The following is a 21,241-nucleotide window of genomic DNA, read 5'->3' as shown; positions in this document are numbered from 1 at the left end:
TCATGTCTTGTTTTATTTTGTATTGGTAAATATAGTACTTTATTTGTACATGCTTAAAGGGGTATTCTGGGAAAAAACACGATAAGATGTCTGATCGTGGTGACCCACTGCTGACCCCCCCCCCCCCCCCGCGATCTCCCTGTGGCACCCGCATTCTATGTGGGTGCTGAACCTCCAGTTTCGGAAACCTTCAGGTTTCCGAGACTGGGGACGTGACGTCACGCCCCCTCCATTCATGTCTATGGGAGGGGGCGTGACGGCCGTCACTCCCCCTCCCAAAGACATAAATGGAGGGGGCGTGGCACGGCGTGACGTCACATCCCCAGTGTCGGAAACCCGGAAATTTCTGAAACTGGAGATTCAGCACCCGCATAGAATGTGGGTGCTGCAGGGAGATCGCGGGGGGTCTATGCACCGGGCCCCCTGCAATCAGACATCTTATCCTATCCTATTCTGATACCCCTTTAATCTCACAGAAGATCCCTTTAGCGAAGCATTTCAGGACTGTTTCTCTTACATCAGCATAAAGCTAGAACAGTAACAAATCCTTCTCCGTGTCTGCCTTACTGCATTATGTCCTGAAAGCAGTGCCTCCTCATGTGTTATTGCCCTAGTCTGTAAAGAGGCTGTACTTATAGACTTTGCATTCACAGGTCTTCTTTAGTAAAAAAAAAGTCTTCAGTTCATTTTTGCTACATTGTTGCCCCTTTAACATCACGGGCACCCAAACTATTATCCACCATGTACGCTGCATATCACGTGCCCTAAAGAACCAAGATACCGTAATTGTTATCAGTGCACCCGTCTTGTTTACTAAGGCCAGAAGTCCCAGTCCTGCAATTGTGTTAACACTGGCACTACAACTCTCAGCATATGGCCACTATCATTTGGCGCCAGGGCAACCACACATTCCTGGTTGAGCACTGCAATTGTGTTTAGCTTAGTGTTTTCCAAACAGTGTGTCTCCATCTGTTGCAAAATTACAACTCCCAGTATGCGCGGCCAGCCAAAGGCTTTCCAGGTATGCTGGAAGTTGTATATTTACAACACATGGGGGGACATTTACTAATCTAGTCTATTCTGGGTATGCTTATAGACCAGCGTATGTGGTAGTCTCCTGTCTATTGTGCTCCTAATTTATCAAAGGTCTCACAGCCCTTGATAATTTCTGTGCTCAGACTTCAGGGTCTACAGCTTAAAGTGTATTTAGACCTGCTCCAACATGGTCTGATATTTCAGTGTATTTTGGGCAGATGCGACTTGTCGCACAAAAGTCGCACTTGATAAATTCAGCACCAATGCATTTTCCAATGCATTTCCGTCTAAAATAGACTAGAATGCATCATGTTCTAAAAATCCTCTACAGCAAAAGTCGCAGAAAAGTCGCACATATTTAGACTGCGACTTTCTGTGCGACAAATTTAGACAGGAAAAACCAGTCTAAATCCTTTGATAAATCTCCCCCATGGAGATGCACTGTTTTGAAAACACTGGTTTAGTTTCCTAATAAAAGCATTTTATTTACCACTTAAACATATTTAAAGGTATCCATTATGTCCACTATTTTCCTTCTTTCCTCCAGACTATATAAATGTAGTATTTTATGCATAAAACACTGCCACTGTAGATATAAAAAGGCCATAATCTATCTATCTATCCATCTATCTATATAGATAGATATGATTGGTCAGTATCATCCGAAAAGACCCCATTCCAGATATTCCTAAACGTAAAATGCAAAAAGGAATAAAAAAATTAAATAAATCAACTCACTAAAACCAGTGATGTCAGGTTTGAACAGTTCCTTGATCTTTTCCAAGATGTATCCAGTTAGTCTTGAGCTAATATATACACATTTTAAAGGAATACTCCACTGGAAAACATTTCTTTTTAAATCATCTGGTGGCAGAAAGTTATACAGATTTGTAAATTACTTCTATAAAAAAAAAAATATGAATCCTTCCAGTACTTATCAGCTGCTAAATGCTCCACGGGAAGTTCTTTTCTTTTTGAATTTCCTTTCTGCCTAACCACAGTGCTCTCTGTTGACACCTCTGTCCATTTTAGGAGCTGTTCAGTACGGAGAGGTTTGCTATGGGGATTTGCTCCTACTCTGGACAGTTCCTAAAATGGACAGAGGTGTCAGCAGAGAGCACTGTGGTCAGACAGAAAGGAAATTCAAAAAGAAAATAACTTACTGTGGAGCATATAGCAGCTGATAAGTACTGGAAGGATTAAGTTTTTTTTTTTTTTATAGAAGTAATTTACAAATCTGTTTAACTTTTTGCCGCCAGTTGATTTAAAAAGGAATGTTTTCCAGTGGAGTACCCCTTTAAAGCTTAGTTAGATAGATAGATAGATTTTTTTTTTTTAAACATTCAAAAAAATCATACCAGTTTCTTAAAAGTCTCTTGTTAATACATTGTTATTATAATATACAGTCATGGCCGTAAATGTTGGCACCCCTGAATTTTTTTCTAGAACATTAAGTATTTCTCCCAGAAAAGGATTGCAGTGACACGTGTTTTGCTATACACATGTTTATTCCCTTTGTGTGTATTGGAACTAAACCAAAAAAGGGAGGAAAAAAAGCAAATTGGACATAATGTCACCCCAAACTCCAAAAATGGGCTGAACAAAATTATTGGCACCCTTTCAAAATTGTGGAAAAATAAGATTTAACATGTTAACACATAGCCTTAACCCCTTGAGGACACAGCTCTTTTTTACCTTAAGGATGCAGCCCTTTTTTGCAAATCTGACCACTGTCATTTTAAGCATTAATAACTCTGAGATGCTTTTACCTTTCATTCTGATTCTGAGATAGTTTTTTCGTGACATATTCTAATTTAACATAGTGATAAATTTCCGTCGTTATTTGCATTCTTTTTTGGGGATAAATCCCAACATTTCATGAACGTTTTTAAAATTTAGCATTTTTCTAACTTTGAAACTCTCTGCTTGTAAAGAAAATGGATATTTCAAATAAATTACATATTGATTCACAAATGTTGGCATCAGAAAGTTGACATGTTTTTACTTTTTGAAGACATCAGAGGGCCTCAAAATATAGCAGCAATTTTCAAAATTTTCACGAAAATGTCAAAATCTGAATTTTTCAGGGACCAGTTAAGTTTGAAGTGGATTTGAGGGGCATTTCTGTGAGAAATACCCCATAAATGACCCCATTATAGAAACTGCACCCCTCAAAGTACAAAATGACATTCAGAAAGTTTGTTAACCCGTTAGGTGTCTCACAGGAATAGCAGCAAAGTGGAGGAGAAAAATCAAAATCTGCATTTTTTTTTTACACTAACATGTTCTTGTAGAACCATCTTTTTAATTTTTACAAGGGGTAAAAGGTGAAAAATCCCCCCCAAAATTTGTAACCCAATTTCTCTCGAGTAAGGTAATACCTCATATGTGGATGTAAAGTGCTCTGTGGGTGCACTAGAGGGCTCAGAAGAGAAGGAACGACAATGGGATTTTAACCCCTTAAGGACACATGACGTACTGGAACGTCATGTGTCCACTCCCGATCTATAACGCGGGGCCACGGCGTGGCCCCGCGTCATAGCGGTTCGGGCCCGTGGCTAACAACGGCCGGGACCCGTGGCTAATAGCGCGCGGCATTGATCGCTGTGCCGCGCGCTATTAACCCTTTAGACGCGGCGTTCAAAGTTGAACGCCGCGTCTAAAGTGAAACCGAAAGCATGCCGGCTAGCTCAGTGGGCTGTTCGGGATAGCCGCGGTGAAATCGCGGCATCCCGAACAGCTGACAGGACAGCGGGAGGGCCCCTACCTGCCTCCTCGCTGTCCGATCGCCGAATGACTGCTCAGTGCCTGAGATCCAGGCATGAGCAGTCATGTGGCAGAATCATCGATCACTGGTTTCTTATGAGAAACCAGTGATCAATGTAAAAGATCAGTGTGTGCAGTGTTATAGGTCCCTATGGGACCTATAACACTGCAAAGAAAAAAGTGCAAAAAAAAAGTGAATAAACATCATTTAACCCCTTCCCTATTAAAAGTTTGAATCACCCCCCTTTTCCCATAAAAGAAAAAACACAGTGTAAATAAAAATAAAAATAAACATAAATGGTATCGCCGCGTGCGGAAATGTCCGAATTATAAAAATATATCGTTAATTAAACCGCACGGTCAATGGCGTGCGCGCAAAAAAATTCCAAAGTCCAAAATAGTGCATTTTTGGTCACTTTTTATATCATGAAAAAATGAATAAAAAGCGATCAATAAGTCCTATCAATGCAAAAATGGTACAGTTAAAAACTTCAGATCACGGCGCAAAAAATGAGCCCTCATACCGCCCCATACACGGAAAAATAAAAAAGTTATAGGGGTCAGAAGATGACAATTTTAAACGTATAAATTTTTCTGCATGAAGTTATGATTTTTTCCAGAAGTGCGACAAATTCAAACCTGTATAAGTAGGGTATCATTTTAATCATATGGACCTACAGAATAAAGGTAAGGTGTCATTTTTACCGAAAAATGTACTACGTAGAAACGGAAGCCCCCAAAAGTTACAAAATGGCGTTTTTTTTTTTCAATTTTGTCTCACAATGATTTTTTTTCCCGTTTCACCGTAGATTTTTGGGCACAATGACTGACGTCATTACAAAGTAGAATTGGTGGTGCAAAAAATAAGCCATAATATGGATTTTTAGGTGCAAAATTGAAAGAGTTATGATTTTTTAAAGGCAAGGAGCAAAAAACGAAAATGCAAAAACGGAAAAAACCCCGGTCCTTAAGGGGTTAAAGAGCGAATTTTGATGAAATACAAGGCATGTCGCATTTAGAAAGCCCCTATGGTGCCAGAACAGCAAAAAACACCCCACATGGCATACTATTTGGGAAACTACACCCCTCAAGGAACGTAACAAGTGGTAAAGTGAGCCTTAACATCTCACAGGTGTGTTCAATAAAGTTGGACGTGAAAATACATTTTTTTTTATTTTTTTCTCTCAAAATCCGGATGTTACCCAAAATGTTTCATTTTTACAAAGGGTAATTGGTGAATATGTCCCCCAAAATTTGAAACCCCATTTCTCTCGAGTAAGGAAATATATCATATGTGGATGTAAAGTGATCTGCAGGTACATTAGAGGGCTCAGAAGGGAAGGAGCGATATTTGGTTTTTGGAAAGCAAATTTTACTGAAATGGTTTTTGCAAGGTCATGTCTCAGTTAGGAAGCCCCTATGGTGCCAGAACAGCGAAAAACACCACACATGGCATACTTTTTGGGAAACTACACCACTCAAGGAACATAACAAGGGGTACAGTGACCCTTAACACCCCACAGGTGTTTAACAACTTTGCATTGAAGTTGGATGTGAAAATGAAATTTTTTTTTTTTTTTTCCTAAAATGCTATTGTTACCTCAAATTTTTCATTTTCACAAGGGGTAATAGGTGAAAATGTCCCCCAAAATTTGAAACTCCATTTCTCTCAAGTAAGGAAATACCTCATATGTGGATGTAAAGTGATCTGTGGGTGCATTAGAGGGCTCAGAAGGGAATTTTGGAAAGTGAATTTTGCCGAAATGGTTTTCGGGGCATGTCTATTTAGGAAGCCCCCATTGTACCAGAACAGTGAAAAACACCCCAAATGGCATATGGGGTATTTTCGTACTTAGAAAGTGTGTTACAAATTTTGGGGGTCTTTATTTCCCTTTTACCTCTTATGCAGATGAAAAGTATGGGGCAATGCCAACATGTTAGTGTAAAAAATAAACAATTTTACACTAACAGGCTGGTGTAGACCCCAACTTTTCCTTTTTATAAGGGGTAAAAGGAGAAAAAGCCACCAAAAATTTGTAGCGTAATCCCTCCCAAGTACGGAGATACCCCATATGTTGCACTAAACTGTTTCCTTTGAAATATGACAGGGCTCCAATGTGAGAGAGCGCCATGCGCATTTGAGGCTTAAATTAGGGATTTTCATAGGGGTGTACCCTCCACCAAAAATACTGTACGTCAGTTTTCCCCAAACAGGGTGCCTCCAGTTGTTGCAAAACACCCAAACATGCCTGGACAGTAAGTGGCTGTCTGGCAATACTGGGAATTGTTATTTTGCAACAGCTGGAGGCTCTGTTTTGGAAAAACTGACGTAAAGACAATTTTTATTTTTATTGGGGGGGGGGGGGGTGAGGGCACAGTGTAAGGGTGTAGTGTATATGTTGTATTTTGCTCCTTATTTAGGGTTAGTGTAGTGTTTTCAGGGTACAATCACACGGGCCGGGGTTTACAGGGTGTTTCCCGCTGCAGCGGAAAATTTGCTGCATCTCAAACTTGCTGTTAACCCCTGCCTGTGTGAATGTACCCTGTAAAACTACAACTCCCAGCATGCACTGACAAACAGTGCATGCTGGGAGATGTAGATATACAACAGTTGGAGGCACACTGGTTGGGATTGGGAAACACTAAGTTAGGTAACAGACTACCGCAGTGTCTCCACACCACTGTCTGTTTCCTAACTCAGTGTATCCCAACCCGTGTGCCTCCAGCTGTTGCAGAACTACAACTACAACGAGTTATAGTTTTGCAACAGCAGGAGACACACGGGTTGGGAAACACTGAGTTAGGAAAAAAGACAATGTTTCCCAATCAGTGTGCCTCCAGTTGTTGCAATGCTACAACTCCCAGCATGCCCAGACAGCCAAAGGACATGTTGGGAGTTGTAGTTATGCCACAACTGGAGGAGAAAAGTTTGGAGACCACTGTGTAGTGGTCTCCAAACTGTAGCCCTCCAGATGTTGCAAAACTTCAACTCCAAGCATGCCCAGACTGCCCAGGCAGGCTGGGAGCTGTAGTTTTGCAACATCTGAAGCGCCAGATGTCGCTGAACTACAACTCCCAGCATGCCTGGACAGTCTCGGCATGCTTTGAATTGACATCTGGAGTGCTACAGTTTGGAAACCACTGTATAGTGGTCTCCAAACTGTGCCCTTCCAGATGTTGCAAAACTACAACTCCCAGCATGCTGAGACTTTGCAGGCATGCTGGGAGTTGTAGTTCTGCAGCATCTGAAGGGCCATATATTACAGAACTACAACTCCCAGCATGCCTGGACTGTCTGGGCAAGCTGAGAGTTGTAGTTTTGCAACATCTGGAAGGACACAGTTTGGAGACCACTGCACAGCAACCAAAGGCTAACTGGGCATGGTGGGAGTTGTAGTTTTGAAACTCCTAGAAGCTGCAGTGAAGATCACTTTACGGCGATCTTCACTGCAGCATCTGATACCGCCACCGCACCACTTGCCTGCCGCTGGTCCCTTGTCCCCGTTTGATTGGAGGTAATTGCCACCAGTCCCCGCCACATCCACGGCCCCCGCACCTCGCCACCATCTTCCCCCACTCTGCCCCGATATCCAGAGCGTGGGAAATGAACTTTCACCTCCGCCCCTGCCCTGCAATTCGCCGATCAGTCCTAATTGGCCAACCGCAGGGGATAGGAGGAGGTGGCACCCTTGCCACCTCATTCCTATCCTTCAAGATGGTCGGAGCTGTCTCTGAAAGCTCCGGTCATCCCTATCTTCAGAGACCTGATCAGCCCGGAATCACCACAAGTCGCAGATCTGAATTGATTGGCAATTTGTGCCGATCGCCGACATGGGGGGTCTCATGACCCCCCAGGCATTGGCACGAGATGCCTGCTGAATGATTTCAGCAGGCACTCTGGTCCAGACCCTGCCCGCCGCGTGGCGGCGACCGAAATTCCCACGGGCGTACAGGTATGCCCTTGGTCCTTAAGTACCAGGAAGCAAGGGCGTACCTGTACGCCCTTCATCCCCAAGAGGTTAAACTCCCCTGGGGAAAGTAAGAGGTGTGGGAAATATAAAAATCACACCTGAAAACAGATAATGTACGTTAACTAAGGGCTGTTTAGGGGGATAAAGTGTAAACAAGTCCTAAAGAAGTAAATAAAAAATAAGCAGAGATCTTAGGCTGCGTTCACTCAGCATGTCGTTTTTTTGTTTAGTTTTTTAGCATTTTTTATGATTTTTATGTGTTTTTTGTGAAATTGGTGCAAACAAAATGGTGCTATGGTAGTAAAATTGTGCCATTTTTGCAGCACTCTCGACAAAATCACAACAAAACACATGAAAAACGTAAAGAAAAAAACTAAACAATAACACACTTGGGGATTTTTATTAAGTAAAATATAGAGTACATTAAAAAGCTTATCATTTATTTTGGAAGTTCAGAATATATACATCAGTGTTTTCCAATGAGTGTGCCTCCAGCTGTTGCAAAACTACAGCTTCCAGAATGCCCGGAAAGCCTTCGGCTGTCCGGGCATGCTGGGAGTTGTAGTTTTGTAACAGCGGGAGGTACACTGGTTGGAAAAGACTAATATACAGAACAATAAGAGTAAAACCACTTGAAGTGAAAAACGTGGATTATCTGGTGAATATGGCGCCTACCCGGGGGACAGTAATTGACCAGTCAGGTCTTGAAGTTGATGGATGGAAGCACGAAAATGGGAAAGTGTAAGGATTTCAACAAACATGTAATTCCACCTTAGACTTAAATGGGCACTGTCATTAAAACTAATTTTTGCTGTTGCACTCCTTATGGTAAATAAAAAAATCTTTCTAATGTAAAAATTAAGTTTTCTATGTTTTATTTGTGTTTAAAAAAGCTGCCACTAGGTGTCTCCCTACTTGTCCAGAGCACATTTTCCCCCTATCTCTTGCACAGACTTTGGACTCCTGCTGGCCTGGGGGTGGGATGCAGCCTTAGCCAATCATAGGTCAACTCACACTGAACTGCTCTAGGCTGTGTGTAGCAGAGTGAGGGAGGAAGTTCTCCCCTGTACGGCTTCAGATGATGTCACGCCTACTGGGTAACGCTCCTTCCCAGTTTGTGAATGTGACTGAGACTGAGCAGAAAATACAGAGCAATATCAAGGTCGAAAACTAAAACATTATCAAAATAAAGGCAGAGGGTGGTTTATCATGATGGGGGGCAGTGAACTGGGAGGATTATTAAATTTAACAAGATCAGGATCATGTAATTTCAATTGCTGCCACCAGATGTCACTGTTGTTGCACTAGAGAGCTTATATAAGGAGCTAGTGCCAGGAAGTGAGTCAATGTTGGCTGAAACTAATAGTAGAATAACGCCTCCCCTGTGCTGAGCATGGAAATGAACTAGGCAGGGGGTGGGGCATGAGGCAGATCCCAAAGGGTCTGATGAACCAGGAGTTCGAGAAGGGTCTGTAAAATGTGCTGCGGCTATGGGAAGAGATGTCGGTGACGTGTAGTTACACAGACTATGGAGCAGATAGACGACAACTGTGAGGAGCAAGGGTGGTACAGTGTGAGACAGACTCGGACATTGTTATTCTCGAAGTGTGTTGTTGGGGTGTTGTGTGTCTTGTAAGACATAAGCACTAGGGGGAGCTTTATGAATTTCTTCTCGGAAGGTGAGTTGTAGTTTTGAAACTCCTAGAAGCTGCAGTGAAGATCACTTTACGGCGATCTTCACTGCAGCATCTGATACCGCCGCCACACACCACTTGCCTGCCGCTGGTCCCTTGTCCCCGTATGATTGGAGGTAACTGCCACCAGTCCCCGCCACATCCATGGCCCCCGCACCTCGCCACCATCTTCCCCCACTCTGCCCCGATATCCAGAGCATGGGGAATTAACTTTCACCTCCGCCCCTGCCCTGTAATTCGCTGATCAGTCCTAATCGGCCAACCGCAGGGGATAGGAGGAGGTGGCACCCTTGCCACCTCATTCCTATCCTTCAAGATGGTCGGAGCTGTCTCTGAAAGCTCCGGTCATCCCTTTTTTTCCGGGCTATCGGGTCTTCAGAGACCTGATCAACCCGGAATCGCCACAAGTCGCAGATCTGAATTGATCAGCGATTTGTGGCGATCGCCGACATGGGGGGGGGGTCTCAGGACCCCCCAGGCTTTGGCACGAGATGCCTGCTGAATGATTTCAACAGGCATTCTGGTCCAGACCCTGCCCGCCGCGCGGCGGGGACCGAAATTCCCACGGGCGTACAGGTATGCACTTGGTCCTTAAGTACCAGGGAGCAAGGACGTACCTGTACACCCTTCATCCCCAAGAGGTTAAACTCACCTGGGGAAAGTAAGAGTTGTGGGCAATATAAAAATCACACCTGAAAACAGATAAAAAGGAGAGAAGTTCACTTAGTTTTTGCATTGTGTGTGTTAAGATTCGGCAGGCTGGATGTGGATCCTCTGTGTCAGCAAGGGATTGGCGTGGACCGTACCGGTGGACCGGTTCTAAGCTGCTACTGGTATTCACCAGAGCCCGCCGAAAAGCGGGATGGTCTTGCTGCGGCGGTAGCAACCAGGTCGTATCCACCGGTAACGGCTCAACCTCGCTGACTGCTGAGAAGGCGTGGGACAGAAGGACTAGACAGAGGCGAAGTCATACGTAGCAGAAGGTCAGGGCAGGCGGCAAGGTTCGTAGTGAATGGTAACGGCAGAAGGTCTGGAAACACTGGTAAGGCAATCACAGGAAACTCTTTAACTAGGCACAAAGGCAACAAGATCCGGCAATGCAGGGAAGGGGAAGTGAGGTTATAAAGGCGTGGAGCAGGTGGAAGTTAATTACACTGATTGGGCCAGGCACCAATTAGTGGTGCACTGGCCCTTTAAATCTTAGAGAGCTGGCGCCTGCGCGCCCTAGAGAGCGGAGCCGCGCGCGCCAGGATGTGACAGCCGGGGACCGGGACAGGTAAGTGGATTGGGATGCGATCCGCGAGCGGGCGCGTCCTGCTATGCGAATCGCATCCCCGTCGGCAGTGTCAGTGCAGCGCTCCCGGTCAGCGGTTCTGACCGGGGCGCTGCAGAGAGGAGAACGCCGCGAGCGCTCCGGGGAGGAGCAGGGACCCGGAGCGCTCGGCGTAACAGTGTGTCTATGTGTGCCACACTAAGCATGGACTACAGAAAGAGGAGAAGAGAACTTTCTGAGGACTTGAGAACCAAAATTGTGGAAAAATATCAACAATCTCAAGGTTACAAGTCCATCTCCAGAGATCTAGATTTGCCTTTGTCCACAGTGCGCAACATTATCAAGAAGTTTGTAACCCATGGCACTGTAGCTACTCTCCCTGGGCTTGGATGGAAGAGAAAAATTGATAACACAGAGACATAAAAAAGCAAGACTACATTTTGCCAAAATTAATTTGAATAAGCCAAAATCCTTCTGGGAAATTTTTTTTTCTGGTAAAACACATCATTCTACTGTTTACCGAAAAGGGAATGAGGCCTACAAAGAAAAGAACACAGTACCTGCAATATGCAATGAAATATGGTGAAGGTTCAATGATGTTTTGGGTTTGTTTTGCTGCCTCTGGCACTGGGTGCCTTGAATGTGTACAAGGCATCATGAAATCTGAGGATTACAGATGGATTTTGGGTTGCACTGTACAGCCCAGTGTCAGAAATCTGGGTTTGCATCCGAGATCTTGGGTCTTCCAACAGAACAATGACCCCAAACATACGTCAAAAAGCACCCAGAAATGGATGGCAACAAAGCGCTGGAGAGTTCTGAAGTGGCAGCAATGAGTCCAGATCTAAATCCCATTGAACACCTGTGTAGAAATATTAAAATTGCTGTTGGGAAAAGGCGCCCTTCCAATAAGAGAGACCTGGAGCAGTTTGCAAAGGAAGAGTGGTCTAACATTCCGGCTGAGAGGTGTAAGAAGCTCATTGATGGTTAAACGAAGGGACAGATTTCAGTTATTTTTTCCAAAGGGTTTGCAACCAAATATTAAGGGTGCAAATAATTTTGTCCAGACCATTTTTGGAGCTTGGTGTGACATTATGTCCAATTTGCTTTTTTTCCTCCTCTTTTGGTTTATTTCCGATACACACAAAGGGAATAAACATGTGGATAGCAAAACGAGTTACTGCAATCCTTTTTTGTGAGAAATACTTAATTTTCTTGAAAAATTTCAGGGGTGCCAACGGCCATGACTGTACAATACTAGTTCATGTTAGTTTTTTTTTATACTTCTTGTATATATTGTAATGCTAAAATGTATATTCCTATAGAATAATGTTTTTTTCTCAAATATATTTACCAGAAAATTACAGCTATACCTCTTAAACTGCAGTGTTTTTATTTCAAGATGCATCACTATTATTTTGGTCCTTCTATTTAAAGAGATACAAATGTTGGTAAAAAAAAAAATAAATGTTTTGAAAAATATATGTAAATAGCACCACCTAGTGGTTTCATTTGGTAAAGGCTGGTTTAATAGGCTCCTGCAATACATATTTCCTATAGATAACTGGGAAATTGAACCACTGCGTAAAGTTCTAAATAATACAGAGAAAATAATCTCCTTGACACTTTAAGAAGTTTTATCCAAGAGAACTTTAAGAAGTTTGTCAGTTCTATAACAATAAAAATCTGAATACTCAACACATACATTTCAGGATCTGTAAAGGGAAGCAATCCAAGAAAGTGTGATGATAATAGGAAACATAATACTTTCTAAAAATGATGAAATATACAATACTGAATTACACCTACACATACAGCCAAATAGAAAAGGTGAGTAAGTCATAAGAATAATGTACTTGCTTTTCTGCAAATCCTTATGAAACATGGATTAAGTGCATTGCGTTACAAAATTTACAGTATTTCACATAAGTGATTACACACATTTTTTATAAATATTTTATTATATGTTTTTATGTGACAACACTGAAGAAATAACACTTTGCTACGTATGTAAAGTAATGAGTGCACAGTCTGTATAACAGTGTTTAATGTTGTATCCCCTCAAAATAACTCAACACACAGGCAGTCATGTCTAAGCCTGGGCAACAAAAGTGGACTATGGTCGGGTCCGCGCTGCTTCAGGCCTCAGGTGTGCGTCCCCTGCGTCGTTGCTATGCGCTGCGAGACGCAATGACGTCACTCATCATTGCGCCGCGCTGTGCAGTGCATAGCAACGACGCAGGGGACGCACACCTGAGGCCTGAAGCAGCGTGGACCCGACCCCGGCAACAGGTAATTATACAACTGGGGATGGGGGAGGCAACGGGACAGCGGCATCGGCAATGGGTGCCACTGCCCCTTCTCTCCCCCTGGCTATCGGTGCCGCTGCCCCATTGGTGGCGCCGCTTCTCTCCCCCTGGCTATCGGTGCCAGCAATGGGGCGCCGGCACCGATAGTCAGGGGGAGAGAATGGGCAGTGGTGCAGATAGCCAGTGAGAGAGAAGCGGTGGCAGCAGGGCTCTGAACCCCAGGAAAGGCAGGGGGAGAGAAGTGGGCAGCGACGGCCTCTCTCCCCCTGCCTTTCCTGGGGGCTTCTGCGGGGTCAGAAACAGTGTATCGGGGTATACGCATGCACACACATGCACCCTCATTTTACCAAGGATATTTGGGTAAAAAACTTTTTTTACCCAAATATCCTTGGTAAAATGAGGGTGCGTGTTATAGGCCGGTGCGTGGTATACCCCGCAGAGGCTTATAGTCATCTATTGGACCATTGATATTACCATCAAGAGGAAGGAGGCACAATTTACAGTTAATAGCAAGTTGAAATGTTCTACATTTCTCAATGCTAGTAATAATTTCTCTCACTGTCTCCTGAGGCTTATTGATAAATAGAAAAATGTCATCGGCATAGCAGATTTTATGTTCCCTAATATATATCGACAGAGGCTCTATAAATAATTTAAAAAAAAGAAAAGGAAGAAGGGGGCAACCCTGCTGAGTCCCCCAAAAAAGCGCAAAGCTATCTGCAGATACTCTATTAATTGCTACTCTATCCTTAGGACTGCAATAGAGTGTTCAAACCCTATTTAGATGTCCAGGACCAATGGCAAATTTCTCCATGGTCTTTCAGGGAAACTCCTAGTCCACCCTGTTGAAGGCTTTCGTGGTATCCAATGACAGAATAGTTCAGAAACCCCTCCCTCTAATTTGATTGCCGAATGACTGCTTCATGCCTGAGATGCATGCAGGAGCAGTCGAGCGGCGGTAACACTGATCAATGCCATGTTAATGCATGGCAGTGATCAGTGAAGGAAATCAGTGTGTTCAATGTTATTGCCCCCTTCAATGTTGCAAAAACAAAGTAAAAGTAAGTGTTTTAAAATGTGATTTAACCCCTTACCTAATAAAAGTCAGAATCACCCTTTTCCCATAAAAAAAAAACTATGTAAATAAAAATAAATATGAACATATGTGATATTGCCGCATGTGTACATGTCCAAAGTATAAAAAATATATCATTATTTAAACTGCACGGTCAACACACATGTAAGCAATCAAAAAGTCCAACTAAACTTGTACAGATAAAAACTGCAGATCATGGCACAAAAAAAATGAGCCCTCATACATCCCCATATTCGGAAAAATGAAAAAGTTATAGGGGTCAGAAGAGGACATTTTTAAACGTATACATTTTCCTGCATGCAGTTATGATTTTTTCCTGAAGCTCCACAAAATCAAACCTATATAAGTAGGGTATCATTTTAATTGTATGGACCTACAGAATAATGATAATGTGTAATTTTTGCCAAAAAATGCACTGTGTAGAAACAGAAGCCCACAAAACTTTCAAAATGGCGTTTTTTCTTCAATTTTGTCGCACTATGATTTTTTTTTTCCCTTTAACTGTGGAATTTTTGGGTAAAATGACTAATGTCACTGCAAAGTAGAATTGGTGACGCTAAAAATAAGCCAAAATATGGATTTTTAGGTGGAAAATTGAAAAGGTTAGGATTTTTAAAGGTAAGGAGGAAAAAACTAAAATGCTAAAACTTAAGGGGTTAAGGACCCGAGCATTTTTTTGCAAATCTGACCACTGTCCCTTTAAGCATTAATAACTCTGGGATGCTTTTACTTTTCATTCTGATTTCGAGATAGTTTTTCCATGACATATCTACTTTATTTTAGTGGTAAACTTTTGACAATGCTTACAACATTTCTTGGTGAAAAATGCATACATTTTTTTTAATTTTTTTATTTACCTTTTATTTTTACTTTGAAACTCTCTGCTTATAGGGAAAATGATAGAAAGAGGGCTCCATCGTGCAATTAAAACAGGGACATAAAGGTGAAGGGGATAATATCAAACTGCTCACCCTGAAATGTTGTGCAGCCCTATACACAACAATGGTATTACCAGGGGCGGACTGATCAAGAACACTTGTCCCGGATCCCAAGTAAGACAAGCGCTACGTTCAGGCAATGTCTTTCTCTATGTAAATATCTCTGCACTGTTGTACAGCTGGTGTCTATCTCTCTATGGCCCTGTATATAATCACTTATATGGTATACAGATCCTGTGTACAGCTGGTATATACTGCTATATAGTACATAGTTACATAGTTAGTACGGTCGAAAAAAGACATATGTCCATCAAGTTCAACCAGGGAATTAAGGGGTAGGGGTGTGGCGCGATATTGGGGAAGGGATGGGATTTTATATTTCTTCATAAGCATTAATGTTATTTTGTTCCATGAATGTATCTAATCCTGTTTTAAAGCTGTTAATTGTTCCTGCTGTGACCAGTTCCTGAGGTAGACCGTTCCATAAATTCACAGTCCTCACGGTAAAGAAGGCGTGTCGCCCCTTGAGACTAAACTTTTTCTTCTCCAGACGGAGGGAGTGCCCCCTCGTCCTTTGGGAGGGTTTAACCTGGAACAGTTTTTCTCCATATTTTTTGTATGGGCCATTAATATACTTATAAACATTTATCATATCCCCCCTTAAACGTCTCTTCTAAAGACTAAACAATTGTAACTCCTTTAATCGCTCCTCATAGCTAAGATGTTCCATGCCCCATATTAGTTTAGTCGCGCGTCTCTGCACCCTTTCCAACTCCGCAGTGTCCCTTTTATGGACAGGTGCCCAAAACTGAACAGCATATTCCAGGTGAGGCCGTACCAATGCTTTATAAAGGGGGAGTATTATGTCCCTGTCCCTTGAGTCCATGCCTCTTTTGATACATGACAATATCCTGCCGGCTTTGGAAGCAGCAGCCTGACATTGCATGCTATTCTGTAGTCTGTGATCTACAAGTACACCCAGATCCTTCTCTACCAGTGACTCTGACAGTTTAATACGATGCATGTAGGTTATTAGTACCCAGATGCATAACTTTACATTTATCCACATTGAACCTCATTTGCCAAGTGGATGCCCAGACACTTAGTCTATCCAAGTCATCTTGTAACTTATGCACATCCTCTATAGACTGTACCGTTCTACAATGCTTGATGTCATCTGCAAAGATAGAAACAGAGCTGTTAATACCATCCTCTATATCATTGATAAATAAATTAAACAACAGCGGTCCCAGTACTGAACCTTGGGGTACACCACTAATAACCGGGGACCAATCAGAGTACGAATCATTGACCACCACTCTCTGGGTACGATCCATGAGCCAGTGTTCAATCCAGTTACAAACTAAAATTTCCAAACCCAAAGACCTTAACTTACCTGTCAGACGTCTATGAGGGACAGTATCAAACGCTTTAGCAAAATCCAGAAACACTATATCCACAGCCATTCCTCTGTCAAGGCTTCTACTCACCTCTTCATAAAAGCAAATTAGATTGGTTTGACAACTTCTATCCTTAGTAAACCCATGCTGGCTATCACTTATAATACAATTATCCCCTATGTATTCCAGTATTTTGATCCCTTATAAGTCCTTCAAACAATTTACCCACAATGCACGTTAAACTTACCGGTCTATAGTTTCCTGGGGAAGACCTAGAGCCCTTTTTGAAGATTGGCACCACATTCGCCTTGCGCCAGTCCCTTGGCACAATACCAGACACCAGAGAATCTCTAAATATCATGAACAGGGGTACAGATATTACTGAACTTACCTCTCTAAGAACTCTTGGGTGTAGTCCATCCGGCCCTGGGGATTTGCTTACATTTATATCACTTAACTTACCTTGTACCATCTCTACATTAAGCCAGTTCAGTACATTACATGATGTGTTACCAGCACTGACCTGGCCAATGTCAGCTCCTTTTTCCATAGTGTATACAGAACTAAAGAACCCATTCAGTAGCTCCGCTTTCTCTTGATCGCCTGTGACAACCTCCCCATTATCATTATTAAGGGGTCCTACATGCTCTGTCCTTGGTTTTTTTGCATTTATATATCTAAAAAAATATTTAGGATTAGTTTTGCTTTCTTTGGCCACCTGTCTCTCGTTTTGAATTTTTGCTGTTTTTATTACATTTTTACAGATTTTATTAAGCTCTTTGTACTGTTTAACCCCTTCCCGACCTATGACATACCTGTACGTCATGGGTGGCAAGGTGTTCCCGACCCATGACATACAGGTACGTCATGAACATTTTTGCCGCTACTCGCGGCATCCCGCAGCGCCCGGTAAGATGGTGGCTATCACTGATATCCAGCCATCTTACCGTGCGACCACGGGGGTTTCATCCCCCACCCCCCACCCCCAGCGATCGCTGCTATCAGCTGGTGAAATCTGACTTGCTGTTAGCAGCGTTTCGCTATGAAAATACTTAGCAGCGCGGTGTGTGAGTTCCGATCACGGGGATCGGGACACACACCGCTCTGCTAAGTGTCCCTGACCCGTCCCCCGGCGTCACTTACCCGTCCGAGCGGTGTCCCGAGCGGTCCCGGCGCGAGCGACGTCCTCCAGGCGGTCCCGGCGGCGCTGCGTCCCGGAGTTGAGTTTCCGGCAGCAGGGCGGCATCTTCATTGGCAGCAGTGAAATCGCCGTAAAGTGATATCACTGCTGCCTCTGGGAGTTTCAAAACTGCAACTCTCAGCATGCCCAGACAGCCTTTGGCTTTCTGGGCATGCTGAAAGTTGTAGTTTTGCAACATCTGGAGGTCCACAGTTTGGAGACCACTGTATAATGGTCTCCAATCTGTGCTCTTCCAGATGTTGCAAAACTACAACTCTCAGCATGCTCAGTCTGTCCAGGCATGCTGGGAGTTGTAGTTCTCTAACATCTGGAAGAGCACAGATTGGAGACCATTATACAGTGGTCTCCAAACTGTGGACCTCCAGATGTTGCAAAACTACAACTCCCAGCATGCCCAGACTGCTCAAGCATGCTGGAAGTTGTAGTTCGGCAACATCTGATCCTTCAGATATTGCCGAACTACAACTTCCAGCATGCCTGGGCAGTCTGGGCATGCTGGGAGTTGTAGTTTTGCAACAACTGGAGGCACAGTAGTTGGGAAACATTGTCCGTTTCCTACCTCAATGCCTCCAGCTGTTGCAATTGTTGCAAAACTATAACTCCCAGCATGCACTGACAGACCATGCATGCTGGGAGTTGTAGTTTAGCAACAGCTGGAGGCACACTGGTTTGGAAACACTAAGTTTGGTTGCAAAACACTTGAAAGTTTATTACTTAACTTAGTGTTTTCAAACCAGTGTGCCTCCAGCTGTTGCAAAACTACAACTCCCAGCATGTACGGACAGCCAAAGGGCATGCTCGGAGTTTGCAACAGCTGGATGTTTGCCCCCTCCCCCCAATGTGAATGTACAGGGTACACTCACATGGGCGGAGGTTTACAGTGAGTGCTGCAAGTTTGAGATGGCGCAAATTGTGCGCTGCAGCTCAAACTTCCAGCGACAAACTTGCTGTGAACCTCTGCCCATGTGACTGTACCCTAAAACCACTACACTACACTGACACTAACCTAAAATAAAAAGTAAATAACACTACATATACACATACCCCTACACAGGCCCCCCCCCCCCCCCCCCCCCCAAAAAAAATGAAAAACGTCTGGTACGCTACTGTTTCCAAAACGGAGCCTCCAGCTGTTGCAAAATAATAACTCCCAGTATTGCCGGACAGCCATTGACTGTCCAGGCATGCTGGGAGTTTTGCAACAGCTGGAGGCACCCTGTTTGGCAATCATTGGCATAGAATACCCCTATGTCCACCCCTATGCAAATCCCTAATTCAGGCCTCAAATGTGCATGGCGCTCTTTCACTTTGGAGCCCTGTCGTATTTCAGGGCAACAGTTTTGGGACACATATGGGGTATCGCCGTACTCGGGAGAAATTGGCTTACAAATTTTGGGGGGCTTTTTCTTCTTTAACCCCTTATGAAAAGGTGAAGTTGGGGTCTACACCAGCATGTTAGTGTAAAAAAATAAATTTTTCACACTGACATGCTGGTGTTGCCCCATACTTTTCATTTTCACAAGAGGTAAAAGGGAAAAAAGACCCTATAAATTTGTAACGCAATTTCTCCCGAGTACGGAGATACCCCATATGTGGGCGCAAAGTGCTCTGGGGGCGCACAACAAGGCCCAGAAGGGAGAGTGCGCCATGTACATTTGAGGCGATTTGCACAGGGGTGGCTGATTGTTACAGCAGTTCTGACAAACGCAAAACAATAAATATCCATATGTGACCCCATTTTGGAAATTACACCCCTCACGGAATGTAATAAGGGGTGCAGTGAGCATTTACACCCCACTGGTGTATGACAGATTTTTGGAACAGTGGTCTGTGAAAATTAAAAATAAAATTTTTGATTTGCACAGTCCACTGTTTTAATTATCTGTCAACCGCCAGTGGGGTGTAAATGCTCACTGCACCCCTTATTAAATTCCATGAGGGTTATAGTTTCCAAAATGGGGTCATATGTGGGGGGGTCCACTGTTCTGGCACCATAGGGGCTTCCTAAATGGGACATCCCCCCCAAAAACCCTTTCAGAAAAACTCACTCTCCAAAATCCCATTGTCGCTCCTTCCCTTCTGAGCCCTCTACTGCGCCCGCCGAACACTTTACATACACATATGAGGTATTTCCTTACTCGAGAGAAATTGGGTTACAAATTTTAGGGTGATTTCTTTCCTTTTACCCCTTGTAAAAATTCAAAAATTGGGTCTACAAGAAAATGCGAATGTAAAAAATGAAGATTTAGAATTTTCTCCTTCACTTTGCTGCTATTCCTGTGAAACACCTAAAGGGTTAAAACACTTACTGAATGTCATTTTGAATATTTTGGGGGGGTGCAGTTTTTATAATGGGGTTATTTATGGGGTATTTCTAATATGAAGACCCTTAAAATCCACTTCCAACCTGAACTGGGCCCTGAAAAATTACGATTTTGAAAATCTTGAGAAAAATTGGAAAATTGCTGCGGAACTTTGAAGCCCTCTGATGTTTTCCAAAAGTAAAAACTTGTCAATTTTTTGACGCAAACATAAAGTAGACATATTGTATATGTGAATCAATATGTAATTTATTTGGAATATCCATTTTCCTTTCAAGCAGAGACTTTCAAAGTAAAAAAAATGCTACATTTTCAAAATTTTCATGAAATTTTTAGATTTTTTACCAAGAAAGGATGCAAATATCAGTGAAATTTTACCAATAACATAAAGTAGAATATGTCACGAAAAAACAATCTCGGAATCAGAATGATAAGTAAAAGCATTCCAGAGTTATTAATGTTTAAAGTGACAGTGGTCAGATTTTCAAAAAATGCCCAGGTCCTGAAGGTGAAAATGGGCTGGGTCATGAAGGGGTTAAATGTTATCGCTGACCCATCAGATTTGTATTTTTTGAAGGCTATTTTTTTGTTGTTTATTGCTCTTTTAACATCATGTGTCAGCCATGTAGGATTTAGTTTTAATTGTTTATATTTGTTCCCCTTTGGTATATATTTAGATGTATAGTTATTTAGAGTTGATTTAAAGATGTCCCATTTACCTTCTGTATCAGTATTTGACAACACCTCCCCCCAGTCTATGTCTTGTAGTGCAGCCCTCAGCCCAGGGAAGTTTGCCTTTTTAAAGTTATATGTTTTTGCCTTCCCCGCCTGTCTTTGTTTTCTACATTTTAAGTCAAAAGTAACTATATTGTGGTCGCTATTACCAAGGTTTTCCCGCACAGTTACATTACCAACCAGCTCTGCGTTGTTGGAAATGATCAGATCCAACAAGGCATCACTTCTTGTTGGATGCTCCACAAACTGGCCCATAAAATTATCCTGCAATAAATTTAGGAATTGTCGCCCCTTTGTTGTTTTAGCCAACCCCGGACCCCAATCTATATATGGATAGTTAACATCTCCCATTTTTACCACTGTACCTGCCCGGGCAGCCCTCTCTATTTGTTTATGCAGCCGACCTTCTATCTCTTCAGTGATTTTAGGGGGTCTGTAGATTACACCAAATATTATTTTTTCAATATTTCCCTCCTTTTGTAATTCTACCCACAGTGATTCC

The sequence above is a fragment of the Hyla sarda genome, chromosome 6, assembly GCF_029499605.1.
Source record: "Hyla sarda isolate aHylSar1 chromosome 6, aHylSar1.hap1, whole genome shotgun sequence".
NCBI classification, from domain to species: Eukaryota; Metazoa; Chordata; class Amphibia; order Anura; family Hylidae; genus Hyla; species Hyla sarda.
The sequence above is the reverse complement of the archived record's forward strand: the minus strand, read 5'-3'. Positions refer to the sequence as shown.